Source organism: Musca vetustissima, unplaced genomic scaffold (assembly GCF_032173495.1).
Source record: "Musca vetustissima isolate MV318-11 ecotype Yass unplaced genomic scaffold, APGP_CSIRO_Mvet_v1 utg8904, whole genome shotgun sequence".
NCBI classification, from domain to species: Eukaryota; Metazoa; Arthropoda; class Insecta; order Diptera; family Muscidae; genus Musca; species Musca vetustissima.
The window spans coordinates 82,288-107,552 of record NW_026887186.1 but is presented as its reverse complement, the minus strand read 5'-3'; the positions used below and the strand labels follow the sequence as shown (position 1 = coordinate 107,552).

At 33.0% G+C, this 25,265-nt stretch overlaps 1 pseudogene; it reads left to right on the top strand.

Moving 5' to 3' along the window:
* The first annotated feature begins 368 nt into the window (after positions 1-368).
* On the top strand, positions 369-24,135 carry LOC133334778 (gamma-aminobutyric acid type B receptor subunit 1-like; annotated as a pseudogene).
* Positions 24,136-25,265: the final 1,130 nt, after the last annotated feature.

The following is a 25,265-nucleotide window of genomic DNA, read 5'->3' as shown; positions in this document are numbered from 1 at the left end:
GAACTTAATCTCTCCGTTTATTTCTTAGCCATATTAAATATATCTCTCTTCGCTATTTTGAAGTTTATTTCATCCATACTATTAGCTTTAAGTACATATGACATTTATTTCATGAGCTCACTTTATCCTATCTTAAAAAAGACAACAACAAACGGCACTCAATACACATGAGACATTGTATTATATAGAACTATAAAAGGAAACGACAAACCTATACTATTAAGATAAATTCATCCTGTCATTAAACTATTTTCTTTTTATTTCACTTATGCTCCATGAATTTCCAACAATGCATCTGCTAAGGAATTTATGAAGGATGCTTCTGTTTCCTTTTAAGGATGTTTTATGGTATAAAATCAATTTAGAAAATGAAGATATTTCATGTATGGAGTGTGGCATTGGCCTTTAATCGTAGCATTCCTTAAAGGAATTCACATACAACGACAAAGACATAGCTGATGAAATTTATGCAGCGATGAATTCAACGCAATTTTTAGGAGTATCGGTGAGTATTCAGTCCGAATGTTCGGTATACTCTAATGTGACATAAAACCACAAAATGTTAACCGAGTTAGCATTCAGTGTTTATTGTCCATATGCTGCAATGTGATAATATTATTTATTGTTGGCATGACATTATATAAAACACACACACACTCACTCACACATTTCACGTTTTATTTGTTTTAATTTCAGGTTGTTGTGGCATTCAGCTCTCAGGGAGATCGTATTGCTTTAACGCAAATTGAGCAAATGATTAATGGAAGATATGAAAAATTAGGTTATTATGATACCCAATTGGATAATTTGACATGGTTGAATTCCGAACGACGGATAGGAGGAAAGGTAAATAATAAACGAATGAGGCAGTGAACAATAATAATAACACAATATGCAAATGGATTGAAACATTGTACAAACAATTTTCATATGCAATTACGATTCATGGCAATCGAGCATGATATGGGTAAAAGTATAGCACTACTTGGTTTTAGTAAAGGGACATTGAAGTTACACGAACATCTTCACATACATGAATTCAACACGATTCTACTTGAAACAGGATCTTGAACTTATAGTAAATTTTTAAGAGAAATTTTACATAGACGTTTGACATTCCTCAGGAGATTTAAATAATAGTCCGCAATGGCAATGAGCTAATTATAGTATGGCGTTGAAGTCAATACTACAGCACTGTCAAAATGTGTTTTTTTATGATTGGAATCGTGATGAGATAGAAAATCGTGGCCATGTATGAAGAGATATTCAAAAAAAAGTTAAAACATTGTTAAGTGTGTTGGGAAAATAATTTTGTATTTACCAGGAATCCGATATACCAAATTATAACCATTTAGAAGAGATAATGGGGCTAACAACTTTATAATATCCCAATGTGGGTGATATATCAGAGCTTGGCCAATAAATATAAAATTTTGCGTAAAAATGAGTTTTACTCTTAGCTACTAAAATGAGAAAATGCGTATTAAACCTTCGAATTATTGCCAATTGGGTGCTATTATGGATGTATGAGATATGCATAGAATCACTTTCTGAGTCGATTTATGCATGTCCGTCCGTCCGTCTGTAGATGTTAAATTGTAAACATAGTACAGGTCGCATTTATAATCCGATTTGGATGAATTTTGGCACTAGTCACTCATTTGGCCCAAGGACGAACCCTATTGAAATTGGGAAAAATCGGTTCAGATTTAGATATAGCTCTTACATATATTTTCGTCCGATTTAAGGTAAATGGGGCACCAAATTCCCTCCATATCTTTCGATTTGCTTGAAATTTGACATGGAGTACTGAATTAGGTTCAGAATGATGTGTGCCAAGTTTCGAGAAAATCTGTTCAGATTTAGATATAGCTCCCATATATAGTTTCGTCCGATTTAAGGTAAATGGGCACCAAAGTCCCTCTATATCTTTCGATTTGCATGAAATTTGGCACAGAGTACTGAATTAAGTCTAGAATGATGTCTGCCAAGTTTTGTCAAAATCGGTGCAGATTTAGATATAGCTCCCATATATAGTTTCGTCCGATTTCATGTAAGTGGTGTACCAAAGTCCCTATATAACTTTCGATTTGTACGAAATTTGTGCATAACGGTTGAGATTTAGATATAGCTGATATGAAGTAATTGACGCACCAAGAAACCAATGTATGGCTGATAGGAAATAAACGTACCGAAATTAGTATAACTTAACCTGTGACAAGTTTCGTTGAATTCGTTTCATATTTGGGTAAATAAATAAAGTAAATTATACATCAAAGTCCTCATGTTTGTCAGATTGACATCAAATTTTGCACAACGTACAAAATTGAGCCTAGAATAACGTAGTTACGTTTTCTAGACGTACAGACATAGCCCAACGGATGACCTATAGATATTTTTTTGAAGTCGATTTTCATACTTTTGTCCCATTTGGATAAATATCACATATTTTATTTCATCCAATTTCATGTTAATAATGCTGTTTAATATACCCATAGTGGTGAAGGGTATCATATAGTCGGCCCCGTCTGACTTTACTACTTTCCTTACTGGTTTTATAATAATTTCGATTTGCACGAAATTTGGCATAGCGTACTGAATGGAGCCTAGAATGATGTGTGCTAAGTTTCTTAAAAACGATTCAAATTTAGATATAGCTCCCATATATATTATCTTCCGTGTGTATGTAGATGGTGCACAAAGTTCCTATGTATCTTTCGATTTGCAATATATTTGACCTAGGGTACTGAATGGAGTCTAGAATGAAGCATGCTAAGTTTCTAAAATCGGTTCAGATTTAGATATAGCTCCCATAGCTCCAACAATCATTTACATTACCCACTAGAAAAATTATTATAAATTTCCGTAAAATGCCACAGGTGGGGCACCTTTGGACATTCCCAGTAAATTCCAGTAAAAAACGGAGATTTTATCTTTTGGCTCCAATTTCTCAAAATTTCAAATGGGTTAATAAGATTACGATCTTAACTGTATTTTTTAGCACTTTGACTTCGTCCATTAAAACAGTAATAAAATATTTATATCAAGCTTAAAGTATGTCATATGTATATTCATTGTAAAGGTTACATATATACCTATTAGTTAAAATGTAAAACGATCTTAAAAACGATTCAAATTTAGATATAGCTCCCATATATATTATCTTCCGTGTGTATGTAGATGGTGCACAAAGTTCCTATGTATCTTTCGATTTGCAATATATTTGACCTAGGGTACTGAATGGAGTCTAGAATGAAGCATGCTAAGTTTCTAAAATCGGTTCAGATTTAGATATAGCTCCCATAGCTCCAACAATCATTTACATTACCCACTAGAAAAATTATTATAAATTTCCGTAAAATGCCACAGGTGGGGCACCTTTGGACATTCCCAGTAAATTCCAGTAAAAAACGGAGATTTTATCTTTTGGCTCCAATTTCTCAAAATTTCAAATGGGTTAATAAGATTACGATCTTAACTGTATTTTTTAGCACTTTGACTTCGTCCATTAAAACAGTAATAAAATATTTATATCGAGCTTAAAGTATGTCATATGTATATTCATTGTAAAGGTTACATATATACCTATTAGTTAAAATGTAAAACGATCTTAAAAACGATTCAAATTTAGATATAGCTCCCATATATATTATCTTCCGTGTGTATGTAGATGGTGCACAAAGTTCCTATGTATCTTTCGATTTGCAATATATTTGACCTAGGGTACTGAATGGAGTCTAGAATGAAGCATGCTAAGTTTCTAAAATCGGTTCAGATTTAGATATAGCTCCCATAGCTCCAACAATCATTTACATTACCCACTAGAAAAATTATTATAAATTTCCGTAAAATGCCACAGGTGGGGCACCTTTGGACATTCCCAGTAAATTCCAGTAAAAAACGGAGATTTTATCTTTTGGCTCCAATTTCTCAAAATTTCAAATGGGTTAATAAGATTACGATCTTAACTGTATTTTTTAGCACTTTGACTTCGTCCATTAAAACAGTAATAAAATATTTATATCAAGCTTAAAGTATGTCATATGTATATTCATTGTAAAGGTTACATATATACCTATTAGTTAAAATGTATAAGGATTGAAAGAAAGTGTTCAAAGGTACCCCTCTCCCCTAAATGGTGCACCAAAGTCCCTGAAGTTAATATAAATATATCTCTGGCATGCCTCGTTGAAATCTGCTCGGGTTTAGATATATATTTTCTCATATATATTTTCCTCCGATTTTAGGTAAAAGGTACAGCAAACTCTTAATGTTTATCCATGCATTTTTGCACAACGTATCAGAATGGATGAAACTGGTGTAGAATGGATGAAATTGGTGCAGTGCACGCAAACGACTCTAAATCTGCCCAAATGTAATGAAATTCAACATAGGTGGCAGAATGAGAAATGGATTGATGTTAGTCGTTCAATTTTATATCGATGTTCCTTCGGAAAGGTGACGCCTGTCAGAATACATCAGTTGAATATACTCAAAGTGGTGAAGGGTATAATATAGTAATAATATATAATGGGCATTCTATTCGCCCGATATTGGATTCATAAATACGAACAAATTTAAGAGGTACCAGAAGGAGTGGACCACTGGATCCCATCTTCAAACATGATCTAGGCTTGGTAAAGATAGTAGGTTGTACGAAGTTTCGTTAGAATAGGCCGTTTGCATGTCATTATAAAAAAAATTAAACACAATTTTGACCATTTTGTGGGGGATGTATTCAAACTTAGTAATAGGTAATAGGGTGTGCAAAGTTTGGTTCAAATCGACATTCCATTATCCTGATATTAGATTTATAAATATTGAAAATTTTTAGCCTCTTAGGTAGGTACCAGGAAGAATGGATTCCATCTTCCTACTTGGTAGATATAATAGGTTGTACAAAGTTTCGTTAAAATCGGATAGTCCGTTTGCATGTTATAATGAAATTAATTTTTAACACATATTCAAACATTTTGTGGGGGAGGTACCAGAAGGAGTGGACCGATATTCTCCGTCATCGAACTTAAACTAAGTTTGGAAGAAATATTAAGATGTGCAAAGTTTGGACGAAGTCGATTATTCCCTTCGAGAGTTATCATGCGCACCAGCCAGACAGACGGACGGAGGGTCATGTGGAAATCGACTCTAAATTGTCTAAAACGGATTTGTTCCAATGAAACATGGGGTCTAAAATCAATATTGCCGTATCAGAGTATATATACCCTCATTAGTAATATGGCTGAGTGTATAAAAAAAACCGTTCCCCCTGCTGTCAATAAATAATGCATTTCGTTTAATTATATTAACAAGTTATATCAACGTTATACAAAAAGCGATGTTTTAAAAATTTTCATAAAATCTGACATAGCAAAAATAATTTTGAATTCAAAAGGGAATAATAAAGACGTTAAGTCCGACCGGGCCGAATACCCTTACACCAAAGGTATACTGATAGTTACTTGAAATGAAAATATAGCGGATATACCAAAATCCGCTACATAAGGTACACCAAAATGTGGACCATCATTGACGGTTCATAGTAGGATAGAACATGTATAAAAAAATCCTCAAAATGTTGCAATGGGGGCATCCCGAGAAATGGATTTATATTTATAATTTTTAGTGTATTAGTGTTCTGGTGGTGCATCAATCGAAATGGTTTCGATGCAGTAGGTAATGAGTCCAACATTCCGTGTACAACTTTATTTCCTCTATATTTTAAGTACTTACTAGCATATGAATAATATTGTGTTAATTTTTTGTTCTTTCTAACTCACAGGTTCCTCAGGATCGTACAATTGTAAGACGCGTTTTACGCACCGTATCGCTGCCATTATTTGTCTGTATGTGTACAATATCGTGTTGTGGTATAGTTGTAGCATTAGCCCTAATTATCTTTAATATATGCAATAAACAAAGAAGGTAAGTAACAAAACAAAAATAACTTTACAAAAACATTTACAACATCGTATACCTATACTTTTCCGCAGGGTGGGATGGGGATAAAACAAAAAGCTTAAAAAATTATTGTTTGCTTTAAATGCGTTGCATTGTAGTCACAAATGTTTACCACAATCGTTCTTTAGAAAAATGTACCGCTATTGTCTGGTCCTAAACCAAATATAAACATAGCCTCAGGCTCGAAAGGAAGTATTTTTCCTTTCCATTGTCTTCTTATGCATCCATAGAATGTGAAGAGAAGAATACCACGCTGAGTTTTTATTGTTCAGTTTTAGTAGTAAGTTCACATCACGTATAACTAACAACCATGTTGAGAATTTTCTTGTCAGCATAACAATTTATTAAAGGTATGCAGGGGCTTGAAAAAAATTCTACGTGCAGAAAAAAATGAGGTGAATAAAGATGTTTTACAGTAAATTCTACCATTAGAATATTTTCTATATAAAATTTCGCAATCTGTGGTGAGGTATCATAAAGAAAATGTTCCATTGAAAGTTCGGCAATCTGTGGTGAGTTATAAAAGAGATAAAATTACGCCATATATGATGGGGTATCACAGAGGAAATTGTTTATAAAAGATCTGTAATAAGGCGTCACAGAAAAATATTTCCATAGTAAAGTCCCTCATCTATGACGATTGTCTATAGCAAATTATCTCTTTTATACTTCATTGCAGATGCGAAATTTTATAAAAAAAAAAATCCTCGATCCGTGATTAGGTTTCACAGAGAAAAGTTTTATAGAAAATTACCTCGATCTGTGATGGGGGATCAAAGAGAAAATTTTCTATAGAAAATTCGCCATCTGGTGGAGCAACACATATAAAATTTTCTATAGACATCTGTGATGGAGTATCACTGAAACAAATTTCTATAGAAAAGTCGACATCTAAGATGTTTTAAATTTGTTCGTGCCCTTAAAATCTGCCGAATTCAACTTAAAAATGTAACGGGTGCAACATACATCAATTTCATTCATAACACGGTCGGTCGTGTAACATACATCAAGGATAATTTTAATGGTATGCACATTGCTTTTAACAGTATCCGTGATGTTGGCACACACAAACGTAGTTGCCAACTTTGTTTCTGTTTTGTATGAATTGTGAGTAGATGATGATGGTGTACATATACATTTACCTTATTTTTGGCACAATTATATCAATGGCACACATTCTAGCCGAATGTGAACTCTCACGGCTAGAATGTGTGCCATTGACTGGGTTATCCTTAATTTATGTTGATGAAGGTACATCGTCAATACGCTCCATTAATCAGACATAACATTGTTATGCTACTGAGCGACGAAAGAAAAAAAAACTCCAACAAAAACATCTGACTTACATACGGGAACTATAGGTATAGGTGGTGTTTGTTTGTGGAGCAAAACCCAGCAACATTAGCAAAATGTGGAACAGTTTTTCAACTATGAACGCATCACATTGTTGTAAATGATGGCACGGAATCGGGCAATGATGCAGGTACTGTTGCTTATTTAAGTTTGCCCTGCATTCAAACTAAGAACACAAATCTAAAATGGTATGCAGACAGAACAGTGGGATCGTTTTTATACAGACAATTGAGATCTATTCATCGCTGAAAAAAAATGTAGTGAGTTTCAATTTCAATATAATTGAAAATTGGTCAAAAAATAAATCGAAACAGTCATTATGTAAACAATAATGAAATTATGTTGAAATATTGGCAGATCATCGTGAATCTTTGATAATGAGAGATACAATGGGTCAAATTCCATCTGCGGGGAGATAGATAAAACCTTCTCCTATTGTAAGCACTTAATCAGAAATAATTATTTACAGTCTATTATATATTCTAAGCATTCATACATCGAGCCATATTCGCCAAAAAACGTAACCCTCAAATTTGAAATTTTACAGGAGAAGGTTTGTTTTAATAAAGTCAGATTTAATAAAGATATTATTTTGAAATTTAAAACTATAGTTTTGTTATAACTAGTTTTTTTTAAACTATAGTTCTGAATAGCAAAAAATTAGCATTATTAAATCTGAATTTATTAAAACAAACTTTCTCCTATAAAATTTTAACCCTACGGTCAATAACCGGGTACATTTGTACCTTTTTTTGAATAAAAATGCTGTAAAATTTTCAATAATAGAGATATTTGGATCAAATTTTGAGGAATCATTCTTGAGGTATTTTCACACATAATCGAAGAGAAAAATTATAAATATTTTCCATATATATAATTTTTACAATTTTTTAAAGTTATTACCTACGTAGATCAATAACCGTGGTACATTTGTACCCATCCAAAGATAGCTCTGAAACTCATTAAAAAATTGGACTATCGCGAGGTTTTCTGTTTGAAATTAGTCTATACGGATCTAATCTAGATGTAGGAACTCAAAATTATATATACATTAAAATAATATATACTTAAATCATCCATGCTTAAATGATAATTCTCAACCAATCATAGTAAATTCGTCATAGCTTTCGAATGGGTTAAGTTTTTTTAGTTATTTTTTATTGGGATCTTATTTAGGTGTTCATCAACCCCTCTGGAAATTTTTTTGTGGCCCTAGACAACATGGGGCCATCAGGATACTCGTGGAATTCAGAAACTACCCTGGTTTTCCCTTGGTATACAGGCACAAAAACAATGATTAATGTCCGTAATTTTTCAATTATTCTTCATATTGGGCCTGAAACATTTTCTGTAATCGATTTAGTCTGAATTATTACAATTCTAAATTGGCGTACATATATTAACTATCATTAAATAACGTTTTAAAGTATTAAATAAAGTTAAAAATGCGCCAATCGCAATCTCTAAACTCATAAAATGTGAATAATTGGCAATAATAATTGTTTTAGTCCATGTATACTAAGGAAAACCAAGGTAGTTTCTGACTTCCACGAGTCGCCCTGATGGCCCCATGTTGTCTAGGGCCACAGAAATTTGCAGAGGTGTTGATGAACACCTAAATAAGATCCCAATAAAAAAATAACTAAAAAAGCTTAACCCATTCGAAAGCTATAACGAATTTACTATGATTGTTTTAGACAGATTATCATTTAAGCTTGGATTTAAATATATAATATTTTAATGTATATATAATTTTAAACATCTAGATCAGATCCGTAAGACTAATTTCAAACAAAAAACCTCACGATAGTCCAATGTTTTAATGAGTTATAGAGCTATATTTGGATGGGTACAAATGTACCACGGTTATTGATCTACGTATACTTTTTTGGTCATTGACCGAAGGGTTAAATTTGAGGGTTACGTTTTTTTTTTTGGTGAATATGGCTCGACATTTTTATTGAATTTTAGTATTTTCCCCAAACATACTTATAGGACTCATATATGTACTTTAATGTCCGCATTAAAGGTATAAAAACCAACAAAAACAATAATCAAATTTCTCTTTCAACACTTTTTTAATTCCATGCAATAACGCATATTCCCCGTTTACATTTATCATATGGTTATATACCAACATAATTAAACCATGTCCATAAGGAGATAATAATTACCATTTCCCAGAATAACGTTATCAATTCGAAATTAAAAACATAAAATTCCCAAACTTAACTTAATGACTCATCTGATTCAACACAAAAGGTTTGCTCTGCTTAGTTTCATATCTCTCATGAGATTTTCTTTTTAATTTCATCCATTTCTTTGTGAGCATTCATAAAACGTTGCACCGAAACGCAGGAAAGAATATGTGAAAACGAAAATGAAAAGAGTACACAAAAATAAAAATATTCACCACAGTGGTTTCTATGATTAACAGCAACATAATAAACCAGTAAGGAAAGTAGTAAAGTCGGACGGGGCCGACTATATGATACCCTTCACCACTATGGGTATATTGAACAGGACTATTAACATGGAATTGGATGAAATAAAATATGTGATATTTATCTAAATGTGAATCTACCTAGATCTATCCATAAAGTATGTAAATCGACTTCAAACAAATACTGGGCTATGTCTGTATTTCTAGAAAACGCAACTACGTAATTCTATGCTCAATTTTGTAAGTTGTGCAAAATTTTATGTGAATCTGACTACATGAGGAGTTTGATGCCAAATTTACTTAACATCGGGCGAAAATATATATGGAAACTCTACCCAAATATTAACATGTCACAGGTTAGGTTATAGTAATTTCAGAACGTTTTGTTCCTATCAGCATATTGGTGCGTCACTTAAAATCCTTGGTGCGTTACTTAAAATCAATCTATAATAAAAGGGAGCTATATCTAAATCTGGACCGATTTTCACGAAAAAAAGCAGACATCACTCTAGGCTCAATTCAGTACGTTAAGCCAAATTTCGTGCAAATCGAAAGATATATAGCGGCTTTGGTGCACCATTTACATGGAATCGGACGAAACTATATACGGGAGCTATATAGAAATCTGGACCGATTTTCTCGAAACTTGGCAGACATCACTCGAGGCTTAATTCAGTACGTTATGCCAAATTTCGTGCAAATCGAAAGATATATAGCGACTTTGGTGCACCATTTACACGAAATCGGACTCTAGGCTTAATTCAGTACATTATGCCAAATTTCGTGCAAATCGATAGATATATAGCGACTTTGGTGCACCATTTACCTAAAATCGGGTCAATATATATATATATGGGAGCTATATCTAAATCTGAACCGATTTTCATGAAATTTTACACACATCATTCTAGACTCATTCCAGTACGCAATGCCAAATTTCGTGCAAATCGAAGGACATATAGGGACTTTGGTACACCATTTACAATAAATCGGGCAAAACAATATATGGGAGCTATATCTAAATCTGAACCGATTTTCTCCAATTTCAATAGGGTTCGTCCTTGGGCCAAATAAGTGAAGTGTGCCAAATTTCATCCAAATCGGATCATAAATGCGACCTGTACTTTGTTAACAAAAATACATGGACAGACGGACGGACAGATGGACGGACGGACATGCCTAAATCGACTCAGAAAGTGATTCTATGCATATTCTCAAAAGGAACCATGGGTCTATCTCGATTCCTTTTGCCTGTTACAAACATATGCACAAAGACATAATACCCTGTACCACAGTGTGGTGAAGGGTATAAATAGTCATTTGGATGCTCAATACAATAGGTGGCATACGGCACCTAACCGTAATGCTTTCCAGGTGATTTAAAAGGGTGAAGGAATGAAAATCAAAAGAAAGAAATAAGGATGTGAGGTTCGATTGGGACGGACATTTCATAACATCTTACATAAAGAAAACTCAACCTTAGATATAATTAATTGCCCTGAAAGAAAGCCAAGAAAAACATGAGGAAATGGAAAAAATGTAAGTCTACAATATACGAATACTCTCTCAAAATCACTCATAACTGCACTCATTCATTGATAAATTCTCCTTTTATTCAATTTTATAATTACTTATTTGGTTGATGGTTGGTAGTTATTTAATAGTCTAAATATCAACATTTGTTCATGTCTGAAAACTACTTACATCCATTTATTCGTGAATGAAAACACGTTTTTATAACCTTCACCACCCTGTGGTCCAGAGTATTGTCGTTGTGCATATGTTTGTAACAGGTAAAAGGAACCCATATAGACACATTGTTCCTTTCGAGAATATGCATAGAATCACTTTTTGTGTAGATTAATGTATGCCCGTCTGTCCATGTATTCTCGTGAATAGAGTACAGGTTGCATTTATGATCCGAATGGGATTAAATTGACAGAGGTAAAAATAATATACCCTCAATACTATGGAGGGTATATACAAAATGGATACTTGAAATGTAATGCTTTATTTATTAATGTAATTTTTTAGTAATTATATGTTTATGTTTCTTTAATCTTCAGAGTAACACAATCATCACATCCTGTATGTAATACAATTATGTTAATTGGCGTTATTATCTGTTTAACATCCGTCATTTTATTGGGTATTGATGGAAGGTTTGTTAGCCCACATGAATATCCTAAGGTAAGTTTAAACCATTGTTGTTGTGTAGAATATTCTATCGACAATTCAAAAATAATTAAAATTTACATTAGCCTATGGTGCTACGTTTAGTAAAGTCTGGAGAGTACATCGATTTACTACGAAACCGAAAAGAGATCCAAAAGTAAGTAAAATATACAATTTTGTTTGTATTGTGAAAGTAATGATTATTAATGTTAAATGTTTTACATAATACTAGCTGACCCAGCAAACGTTGTTTAGCCTTAATTGAATCAATACAGGGTTGGTAAATATTAAGGAAGTTATCGAAAACATATTTGAGTATGTGTGGTATTTCAGTATATTAATCGGTTAAACTTATTCTTCCATCAAACATTTTTGATACATCACAATATTTTGACATTTTCTAATTTGTCCATTATTGGAGGATACTTAATTAGAATAAAATGTTGTTCCTGTCTAACTGTCCTTTTGATATTTATATTGAAATCAGTATATAACTCGCAATATTTTAGATTGGGCTTAGATATATTGGTATTAAAAACATGTTGTATCGTTTAATCGTATACAATTCCATCCATACATATGAAGGAAATTCTCGAACATAGATTCCGCTTTCGTTCATTGAATTTTTTAAAAATTTAGTATTTAGTTACCAGATTATCGATATTGATTTGTATGTTTTGTTATAGATTCTATATATATATATATATATTTTTTTTTTTTGACTGTTAAGGGTAACAAAATTCTGACAAAGTTAACGTCGGACATCTTATTCTAAATGTAAATACTATTTTTATATGCTAACTCTAAATCGCGATAAATTGTTCACATTTTGAGAAATTTGATTTGTAATTAGTAGTAAACATTTGAATAATAGCTGTTATAAGTTACATATGCCCACATTTTTGTGTAGCCCTGTACTGTCACGCACAGTGCAAGTTGTCGGCAAAAAACATTGTCCAAAAAACAATACATTTTTGACATATACTAAAAAATTTCCAACAGTTTGATTCTGTATAATATAATCGAATATCTGATGGGAATACTAATAATGTGATCATTACAAATATTTTCAGCGATTGGAAATGATCGAATTATTAGTATAAGAAGATAAAAAATCTTCATGAAATTTGAAGTTTTTATTTACATACTCTTATCTCAAGAGATCATATAACATTATAACAATAAATTATTCCAACATAAAATTGGAAAAATGTAAATATATCATTGTTATTGCAGATTCTCATGATTTGTCTGCATATTTTCCATTAAAATCGGTGCAGATGTTCTTTAGTTATAAACGGTGTAACTAACTAAATGTTCAATTATTCCAATTTCACGACTTTCTTTATACTTTTCACAACATTTTATTTTGTTAAATCTTCCCACTAATTACATACAACCGAAAAAAATGTGCTTCAAATCGCTACAGTGCACTATAGGCGAAATTGTCATTTTAGCGGCAAAAAGTCATTTTTTCAACTTAATATTTCAAAAGTTGTTGATGGGATTCAATACAGAACATATTGATAAGATAAAATCGAAAAAAAGTTTTTACTGTTGGCAACCCTTTTTATGTACAACCAGCTGTTAATGTTTACATTACTTTCAGCACGCGTTGTTACAATTGAAGAAGCAATATTTTCGTAAAAATTAAAAGCTGTTTTTTTAATCATATATTCTCTGAAAAAATCTTGATAAATATGAATTCCAATACTGGAGTTGAGTACTTTTAGTTTATAAATATATATTTTCCTAAATGTTTCGGACATATTTTGTCTTTCTGACATATTTTGGTGTTTTGTGTGAGTATTGTTTTTGTGAAATTTTGAAAAGTTTTATTGTTTTCCATGGAGTAAAATTAAAAATGTAACAAAGTGTTACAAGAACTAGTTATATGTGATTGTTTGTAGAAAACCCTAGTTTTATGTCATGCTAAAAGTGTCAGCTAATGATTGATAATAAACGAATTATTAATTTTTTTGCAAAAAAACTTAGGGTCAAAAATTACATAAAAAATAATATTCCATACGAAATAGACAGTAATTTAAGAAAATTAATATGAATTAGAGCTTGGAATGTGTATAATTTTCTAACTAAAATGGAAAGGGCTTTCAGAACCGATAAGTACCTTTATGTGAGGTATTGTGTACAATGGATGTTGGAGAATTGACCGATAGTTTTTTACGGTTCTCATGGTTCAACCTGCCACAGTTTAGTTAAACAAATGTTTTTATTTTAGAAAATACTTTAGATAGTTTCGATCCGTCCCTACTTGTGACAGCAGTCATTTCATGAAATGGGAATTCAAAATATAAAATTACAGCCAACTTGGTTAAAAAACGTGGAATTTCGGAGGTACCGTTATATGGGAACTGCTTTAAAAAGTTGACCAGTATCGATAGTTTCTAGTTGGAAGATTTGCTACCCAATTAAAACCTTAAATACACAAAGACAGTCAATTGTTTTTAAAGAAAATGCACAAAATCTCAAAAATTCCGAATAATGGGGTATACCGTTATATGAGGGCTACACGAAAAAATAGTCAAATATTGATAATTTTTGGTAGGACGATTTTCTATACAATGAGAACCCAAAATACCAAATTACAGCCAATTCGGTTGAAAAACGAACCCAACATCGTCAAAATACCCAACATGCTGGGGCGTGGCCCGCCGTGTTTTCGTAAATCACCTTTCTAACATTAGTATTCTACACCCCAAATTTGGTGAAGCTAACATGTCGGGATGTATTTTATGCCGCTAAAATCGCGATTTCAGCCATAGTGATATGTATGGATGGAATTGTATACGACGAATTATATACTGATTTCAATATAAAAATCAAAATGACAGTTAGACATGAACAACATTTTATTTTAATTAAGTATCCTTCAATAATGGACAAATTAGAAAATGTAAAAAATATTGGGATGTATCAAAAATATTTGATGGAAGAATAAATTTAACCGATTAATATACTGAAATACCACACATACTCAAATATGTTTTCGATAACTTCCTTAATATTTACCAACCCTATGTTGATTCAATTAAGGCAAAACAACGTTTTCCGGGTCAACTAGTAGATTATATTTATTATATTTAATATTTATGAAAGAGTTGTAATAAATTACCGTTTCGGCTGATAAATTATTCTATTCAACGAAATTGACTCAGAAGTTGGAGAAGATAATATTTTTGAAAATTAATTGGCCTTGATAAAATCATTTCATTTTAATACGTTTCACAAAAAGAGGAAATCATTTTTAACGCGATACATTTCCTTATTGGCAATACATAAATAATCAAACACTACCTACCATACAAAACCAAAACCATCCTTTCATCTCTCAGTTGTCCACTAAACACCAAATTTCAATTAATTATATTCACAGCCATAACCAACAATCAGTATTGTGACCAACGCGCCACACATTACGTATCGGTGGTGTTCAAATGAATGATCGACCTTATTTCAGAATGACATTTTATAAATTAACTGATAATGTTTGGGAAAAAATTAAAATCGTATTAAGGTCAAATATCATAGCATTCATATACGAGGAATGGACATAAAGGAACTAAATTGGTAAATTGGAAAATCGTCGATTTTTTCCAAAAACCAAGTTAAAAAATAAGGAAGATTTTAACCGATTGGCTTTATCCTAGTTCATACGATAGCTATACACTCACAGAGAAACGTGTAAAAATTTGAAATCGGTTGGGTTATAAGTTTTTGAGTTATCGTGCCCGCTATTCGCAAAAAAATGTTTAAGAAAAACGCGTTTAAAGTTTGAGATGCCCTTCAGCCGTCACTTGATGCTGACACAATAAATCGGCTATATCTTCAAGAGTTCTTGAGATTTCTACTTGAAAATTTGTAGGGACATTCTTGAATTAGTGTAGATTGGAATTAAGTCAACAAAAATTTTGACCCCGAGAATGGGGGGGGGGGGTACCCTTAATACAACAATTATGTTGTTGTGTTAACACAATAATTTGTGAACATGGCAAAATGTAAATGATTGACACAAAATATTGATAGGACTGTCCGTTTGTCAGTGGCACGTGTTAATTACAAGTTACCAGAAGTGAGGAAATTAACATTTAATGCAAACATATTTTTTGATGTACTCAAACCAATATGAAAAACCAGTAAGAAAAGTTCAAAAGTTGGACGGGGCCGACTATATGATACCCTTCACCACTTTGGGTACCAATCTGATATTTATGAAAAATTAAATGTCAATCATCGAGCAATATATGTAAAAGATCTATATATAAATGAACACAGTGCGCTATCCAAAATTTATATCGACACAAAATCCAATACAAAAAATTGGCATGAATCAATCTAGACCTAATTCAGAACTCTGTGCAAAATGTTGTCTTAATCGGACAAACATCTATAGTATGGCGCACAATTTACATAAAATCAGAGGAAACTATCTATGGGAGCTATATCTAAATCTGAACATATTTCAACAAAACTTCACGGATGTCAAGTTTTGTCTAACGCTATGCAAAATGTTTTGCCAATCGGCCTAAATTTGACTCTTTGGTGCTCCATTTACATAAAATCGGACGAAATTATATATGGTAGCTATATCTAAATCTTAACCGGTTCAAACAAAACTTGAAATACATCAGTCTGGGCCTAATTCAATACTCCATGCAAAATTTTATCTCAATCGGACAAATATTGAGAATTTGGTGCACCATTTACCTAAAATCGGACGAAACTATATATGGGAGCTATATCTAAATCTGAACCGATTTCAACAAAACTTAGCATGTATCAATCTAGACCTAATTCAGTACCCTTACTGGTCTTTGTTAAATTACAGCTAATTAGGCAGAACATCGTAACCAATAGTTTCAATATTCGTTGTAAGGGGACTACACAAATAAGTGAGTCAAATCAAATGACAGACAATTAAGTTGAAACTGCGCCGAAAAGTCTCTTAATATCGAATATATGGGTGTACCGTTATATTGGGGCTACCATAAAAGTGAACCGAATATGAATAAAATATAACATTGCGTGTAGTGCACGTGTGTAATAATTTTGCAACGTTGCAATTCCCATCAAATTCACAGTTCCCACGATTTAATTATTTGCTAAAATTCATTCCAATATTTGGTATTTGATATCAAAAGTTGGTTTCCACATAAAATGGCCAACGACAAATGATATTGGATCCATCTACTGTGGCAACGGGAATACGTTGACGCAAACGTTTACTAAAACACACGCACACTAACACTATTAAATTGAAGCCTATCCGTGTAACTTTGTAATCAGTATATATGAACTTTACTTAAATAAATAAAATCATAATCAATCAGACAACAAACCAAATTGTATATCTAAACATATTATATGCATCTTTGTAGGCTCACTTCGGTATGATGCTCAACATTTTATCGTAATTGAGAGCTAAATTTAAATTTGAATCGATTTTCTCCAATTTTAAACTCCTTCAACTTATGTGGCTCCAATATTTAGTAACAACACAAACTATTAATAAAACCATCGTCATGTATCGAATAGCTAAATCGATCTAGCTATGAGGGCATTTAAAATATAGGACGCATTGCGTATAGGTGTTGTTGTAGACGCAATGATTGGGCATCAAATGGATAAAGTGTATTATTTTGGAAAGTTTTCTTGTCGTTCTAAAGGGCACAATTATGATGCAAGCATCTCGAAATTAGAGACGGGAATCTGTCCAACAAATAAGCAAAGCAGTAGTGAAGATGATCGGTCTACATGTAGCGGGTCAAATAAATATAGACTTTTGTGGGAAAAATAACAAAATTGCCTTATAATGGTGTATATCTTCACTTCGAAAATATATATTCACTTGTGTAGGTTCAGGATTTACCTTCATATATATATATTACTAGTTGGCACTTCGCAGCCCCTACTAACGTTATCAACGTTAAATTTGAAGATTAGGTAAACCCTGGATTTTTGTATGCTCAATGCTTAACACTACAAAAATGTGTGAAATGCCCATGTGTTCTCCTGCCTTCCTGATTGAAAACGGACAATAGTTGTATAGAAGTTATTGAATTTATCGCGGTTTTCTGTACGGTGGTTTTCTTGAAACCTAAAAACAGTGTTATTTACAAAGTGAAAAAAATCAAAAACTAAACTGGTTGTTATTGTCAGTATATAATGACAATAGAATGACACTTATTATTATAATTTTTATGAAAATCTATTTATTTATGATACAAAAGCCATATATGCCAAAAAAGTAAATTCGTTAATACGGTAATTTTTACGATGGAATGTGTTAAATGACATAGGATTCTATATAGTAGAGTTTATATATTAACTCAAGTGGCAGTTCATTCCAACATCGCACAATTATTCAAAATTCGAGGTATAAAAATCTTGGGGTTTCCGGAGGAGCGTGTGAAAGAAAATAACATCCTTATGTGCCCAGGGGAATTAATTTTAATGATGCTGTAAAATAAAACTAAGCAACGATAGTGAATAAATTTTTCAAAAGAACACCAAGGAAGCTAGCAGCGAAATTAACAGAGCATTTGCCAATAAAATTTACACGTTGCGTCCAATAAAAAATATTATTAATATTTAATTTTAATTATTAATTATTAAATAATGTGCATAAACTCTACGCAAAGTGCTCCGAACTTTCTTCGCTAAAACATCAGTATGAACTTTCACAATCGAGAATTATACCCAGGCATATATGTTGCTGCACAAAATCAATTTTGCACGGACCTAGGAATATTTTGAAGGATGAGGGATTATGAGTATTGGAATAAAATTCCACAGCTTTTTCACTTCAGTGTTTTTATGCATCTAATCTTATAATTAACCCTTTGAGCCCCGAATTTTTTCCGTGACAATAGAACATAAATTCTACGCAAAGTGCTCCGAACTTTCTCCGCTAAAACATCAGTATGAACTTTCACAATCGAGAATTATACCCAGGCATCCATGTTGCTGCACAAAATCAATTTTGCACGGACCTAGGAATATTTTGAAGGATGAGGGATTATGAGTATTGGAATAAAATTCCACAGCTTTTTCACTTCAGTGTTTTTATGCATCTAATCTTATAATTAACCTTTTGAGCCCCGAATTTTTTTCCGTGACAATAGAACTATTTTCTGTTCACAGATTTAATGGATCTGTCCTAAATAGGATATGAACAAAATTTGACGTCGCTACATCCTTGCATTCGGGAGATACAGTACCTTCTTTCCGAAAACTAAAAGTCCAATATCAACAAAAGCAAATGCAATATCGGCAAAAATATCACTTTTAATTAATCTTTAGGTTCTCTTTTACAAGGCTCAACAACAATTTTGAGGGCACTATTCGTACATTTCGTATACGAAACGATTTAAATAATTTGGACTATATACACAAATTGGTACTGTACACATTTTTGCCCTCTTCTCTATATTGAAAGGCTCATAACTTTACCAAAAATTTGAATTTTTTAGATTTTTCTTTTGATATGTGTCGTCCATAATTAGGTCTTGACATATGTATTCCCAAAAATATATATTTAATAACTGTGTATTAAATATAAGCTCTAAAACATTTTGTTGCCTGTGGGCAACATTGGGCCACAAAGGGTTAATATAGAGAAGATGGCAAAGATGTGTACAGTACTAATTTATGTATACAGTCCACGTTGTTTAAATCACATCGTATTCAAAATGTACGAATTCTACCATCAGCATTATTTTTGATTCTTATAAAACAGAATATAGAGAATAATTTAAAATGATTTTTTCATCGATTTAGCATTTGATTTTTTTGATATTGGGCTTTTATTTTTCAGAATAAATGTACTGTATGGATATAGTTGCATTAAATCTGTGAATAGAAAATAGATCTATGATTACTAAAAAAATTCGGGGTTATACACCATGGTCTCGGGTCTATTATCCGTCGATTTAGATTTACTGATAGAATGGCACATATTCGATCCACTACAAAGGATATTGGAGACATTTCACCTTGAAGATCCAACATCGACAAGTGATGATATTAAAATACGTCCAGAATTGGAGCACTGTGAAAGAGAAAGATAATGCAGACAAAAACAATGAAATTTTGAAATTAATTAATTACGTATTTCTCTCTTTTGTTACGTCTCTCTCTCTCTTTAGGCATCGTCTACGGCTACAAATGTTTAATTTTGGTATTTGGCATTTTTCTGGCCTACGAGACACGTTCAATAATAGTGAAACAGATTAATGACTCGCGTTAAGTCGGCATGAGCATATATAATGTGGTGGTATTGTGTTTAATCACGGAACCGGTGGGGATAGTGAGTGCATCACAACAGGATGCATCATTTGCCTTTGTGGCATTAGCTGTGATATTTTGCTGTTTTTATACCCTCCACCATAGTATGGAGGGTATATTAGTTTTGTTTTTCCGTTTGTAACGCATCGAAATAATCATTTCCCTATAAAGTATATATATTCTTGATCAGCGTAAAATTCTATGACTATTTAAGCATGTCCGTCTGTCTGTTGTAATCACTCTAGCGTCCAAACGAGTTGAGATAGAACGCCAAAATTTTGCATAGAGCCGTCTTTTGTCTGCAGGCAGGTCAAGTTCGATGATGGGCTATATAGGTCCACGTTTAGGCATAGCTCCCATATAAGGGTACCCCCAAGTTTTCAGTATTTCTTGAGCCCGTTTTTCAACCGAATTCAAATCCCTCCACACAAAAATATAGGTCCATTTTTTCGGGTAGCCCCCATATAAGGGTACCCTCCAATTTTCGGTATTTTGGGGTTCTTGAGCACGGTTTTCCACCGAATTCGCTGTAATTTGGTATTTTGTAGTCGTATATGCTAACAAATCTCCCTACCAAAAATTAATAATATTCACCCCCTTTTAGAGGTAGTCCCCATATAACCCCCTTTTTATACCCTCCACCATAGTATGGAGGGTATATTAGTTTTGTTTTTCCGTTTGTAACACATCGAAATAATCATTTCCCACCCTATAAAGTATATATATTCTTGATCAGCGTAAAATTCTATGACGATATAGCCATGTCCGTCTGTCTGTCTGTCCGTCTGTCTGTTGTAATCACTCTAGCGTCTAAACGAATGGAGATAGATCGCCAAAATTTTGCATGGAGTCGTCTTTTGTCTGCAGGCAGGTCAAGTTCGAAAATGGGCTATATCGGTCCACGTTTAGGCATAGCTCCCATATAAGGGTACCGACCAAATTTCGGCATTTTGGGGTTCTTGAGCATGTTTTTCAACCGAATTCGCTGAAATTTAGTATTTTGAGTTCTTATTGGGTAGCAAATCTCCACACTAAAAATTATAAATATAGGTCCATTTTTTCGGACAGCCCCCATATAAGGGTACCCCCCAAATTTCGATATTTTGGGGTCTTGAGCGCGTTTTTCAACCGAATTCGCTGAAATTTGCTACATGGGTTCTCATTGGGTACTAAATGTCCCCACAAAAAATTACAAATATAGGTCCACTTTTTCTGGTAGCCCCCATATAACGGTACCTCCTAATTTTCAATATTTTGGGGATTTTGATCGTATTTTTCCGCCGAATTAGCTGTAATTTAGTATTTTGAGTTCTTAATAGGTCCCAAATCTCTCCACAAAAAATTATGAATATAGGTCCATTTTTCTGGATAGCCCCCATATAAGGGTACCCCCAATTTTCAGTATTTTGGGGTTCTTGAGCGCGTTTTTCAACTGAATTTGCTGCAAATTGGTATTTTGTAGTCGTATGTGGTACCAAATCTCCCTACCAAAAATTATTAATATTCGCCCCCATTTTGGGGTAGTCCCCATATAACCCCCTTTTTTATATTATTTTATATTAAAATGGTTATCTGATTTCTTCCGCGTTTTGAGTTTAGTTCTAAGTCTCTGATGTAATCATTTCACCTGCGGAGGATATCGAGATAAACAAGTAGAACGTAAGTTTCGATAATGAACTATAACCCGCATTTAGACCTAGCCCCTGTATGGAGGTTCCAGAGGAAGTGGACCGATATTCCCCATTTTCGAATTTGAACTAAGATTGGAAGAAATAATAAGATGGACAAAGTTTGGATGAAATCTAAATTTTTTGAAACGGATTTGGTCCAAAGAAACATGGGGTCTAGAACCAATATTTCGATTAGCCACAGTTTCACCGTGTTAAAGTGTATATTCCCTCAATAGCAGTAAATCTGAGGGTATAATTATCCATTAAAAATTTCTGAATTTTTATTTTTGTTTACATAATCCCTTTTTAGAAATGTCGGTATATGTCCACTTTTTGGTATGTTCCCTATATGGTATATCTTTGGTGGAGGGTATTCAAAGTTCGGCCCGGCCGAACTTAACGCTTTTCACTTGTTTGTTTTAAAATAGTTAGCTGATTTTTTTTTCCCGTGTATTGGGGTTATCCCATATAGCTGTATTCCAACATAGTAGGGGGGATATTCGGTATTCCATAGTATGGAATTCTAAAACGATTTAGTCGATTTAGAAATATGTTTTAATAATTTTTCTCTCGGAGGGTATCGACAAAAAACCTAAAACGTGAGGTTTGAGAATGAACTGTATCGACCCGCATTTAGGACCAGGTCCTATATAAAACATCCTCCCTATTTAATATTTAGCGTGATGGACGGTATTGGGATTCAAAACTAAAATATTAGCTTGGAACTTGAGCTTATATAATGAAAAAAACAAGTAGTTGCTAATTCCTACACAATGTTGTCAATATTGGTCCCGCTTTAGTATGCCTCATATATAATATTGCCCTCTAAATTGGAGTATTTTCAGCATTTTATACACACGTTTCGCCGTACCATGCGTTAATAATATATGTCAACATTTTAGGGTTTTGAGATTTTAGGAAAACCTCCATTGTCATTTGGTTTACAACAATCGATTGGAAGAATTGTAGTTATATGTATGTTCCCTATGTTTTCATTTCAAAAATTTGTCAGTATTTCTATGGTGGAGGGTATCCAAAGTTCGGCCCGGCCGAACTTAACGCTTTTTTACTTGTTTGAGCATGTTATTGATATTTGTGCCAAAGGTGGGTGGAAATAAAATTTGATATATTTTTTGTTATACGTGGATTTGAAAATAACTGTAAATTGAATGATGTGTGCCAAGTTTCGAGAAAATCGGTTCAGATTTAGATATAGCTCCAATATATAGTTTCGTCCGATTTAAGGTAAATGGTGCACCAAAGTCCCTATATATATTCCCATTTGCACGAAATTTGGCATGACGTATTGGATTGAGCCTAGAGCGATGTCTGCCAAGTTTCGTGAAAATCGATTCGGATCTAGATATACATTTTTTCCTTCGAGTTAATTTATATAATGTGCCAAAGTTCTTATGTTGCATAACGTACTGAATTTAGACCAGAATTTTGTGTGTCAAGTTTTGTAATAATCGGCTGAGATTTAGATATAGCTGATATGAAATAATTGACGCACCAAGAAACCAATATAGGGCTGATAGGAACTAAACGTACCGAAATTTGTATAATTTAACCTGTGACAAGTTTCGTTGAAATCGTTTCATATTTGGGTATAGCTTCCATATATATTTCCGTCCGATTTTAAGTTTGATGTACTCCTCATGTTTGTCAGATTGACATCAAATGTTGCACAACGTACAACATTGAGCCTAGAATAACTTAATTACGTTTTCTAGAAGTACAGACATAGCCCAACGGATGACCTATTGATATTTGTTTGAAGTCGATTTTCATACTTTTGTCCCAAACGAATGACATGTTTATGGATAAATCTAGTCCAATTCACATTTAGATAAATATCACATATTTTATTTCATCCAATTTCATGTTAATCGTCCTGTTTAATATATCCATAGTGCTGAAGGGTATCATATAGTAGGCCCCGTCCGACTTTACTACTTTCCTTACTGGTTTAAACATGAAACAAATAAACTTGAGTAAATATCAGGGTTATTTTTTATGTTTATCACACAGTTTCACACATAAATATGAGAATTTATTTTCTATTTTACCACACTTTACGTCAATAACCATACGCCCTCAGTTCCCTATAATAAAAATATTTCCTATCAATTATTTCATTTCAAATATATGGTCCCGACATTTCTTCTGAAGGTTATTGAAGTCATACGACATCCAAAAGATAAAGCCGAATCGAAATATAATCCCGATTAAATTAAATTAAATTCTCCAGAGTGATAGTCACAGTGAGAAAATTTTCTATATAAAATTCTCCACTGCCATAATCTCAGATGAAAATTTTTCTATAGAAGTCTGCAGTGTGAAAAATTTACTATACAAATTCTCCAATGTGATACTCAGAATGAGAAAATTTTCTATTGAAAATTCTCCTCTGTAATAGTCACTGTGAGAAAATTCCCCACTGTGAGAGTCACAGTGCGAACATTTTCTGTAGAAAATTCTCCAAAAAGTCAGAGTGTGAACATTACTATAGAAAATTCTCCACGGTGATAGTCACAATTTGTTTCTATAGAAAATTGTCCACTGTGATAGTCATAATGTGAAAATTTTCTATTCGAAATTCTCCACGGTGATAGTCACTGTGTGAAGATTCTCTATTGCAAATTTTCCACGGTGACAGTCACTATGTGAAAATGTTCTATTGAAACTTCTCCACGGTGATGCTAGCAATGGGAAATTTTTCTATTGAAAATTCTCCACTGTGATATTCACAGTGTGACAACTTTCGATTGAGAATTCTTCACGGTGATAGTCGCAATGTGAAAATAATCTATTGAAAATTCTCCACTGTGATAGTCAAAGAAAAAAGTTTTCTATTGAATATTATCCACTGTGATAGTTACAGTGGAAAAATGTTCTATTGGAAATTCTCCACTACACTGTGATAGTCACAGTGTGAAAAATTTCTATTGAAAATTCTCAACTGTGATATTCAGAGTGTGAACATTTTCTATAGAAAATTCTCAACTGTGATAGTCAGAGTTTTAGACACAGTTAACACAGACTATAACTCCATATCACCATTTGCTCCAATTGTTTGTCAACAAAACAGAGCTCTTAAACCTGAACAATATCATGTCCGATGAACCACAAAATGTTCAGCCATCAGTTGTGTCATTAACCTCATGTTCTCGTTATGAGTCGACAAAGTATCATCTTTAACATTCCTTGCTCGGCATCACCATCGACGACAACGTTGATGGTTGATGATGTTGTGCCATCAACTGCATGAATATCATTAACAAAAATTTCCCACAATATTCTGTTTATGTTGGCTGCTATAGCTGTGGAAGCTATGCGTGGAGTCAAACCTCCCACCACCA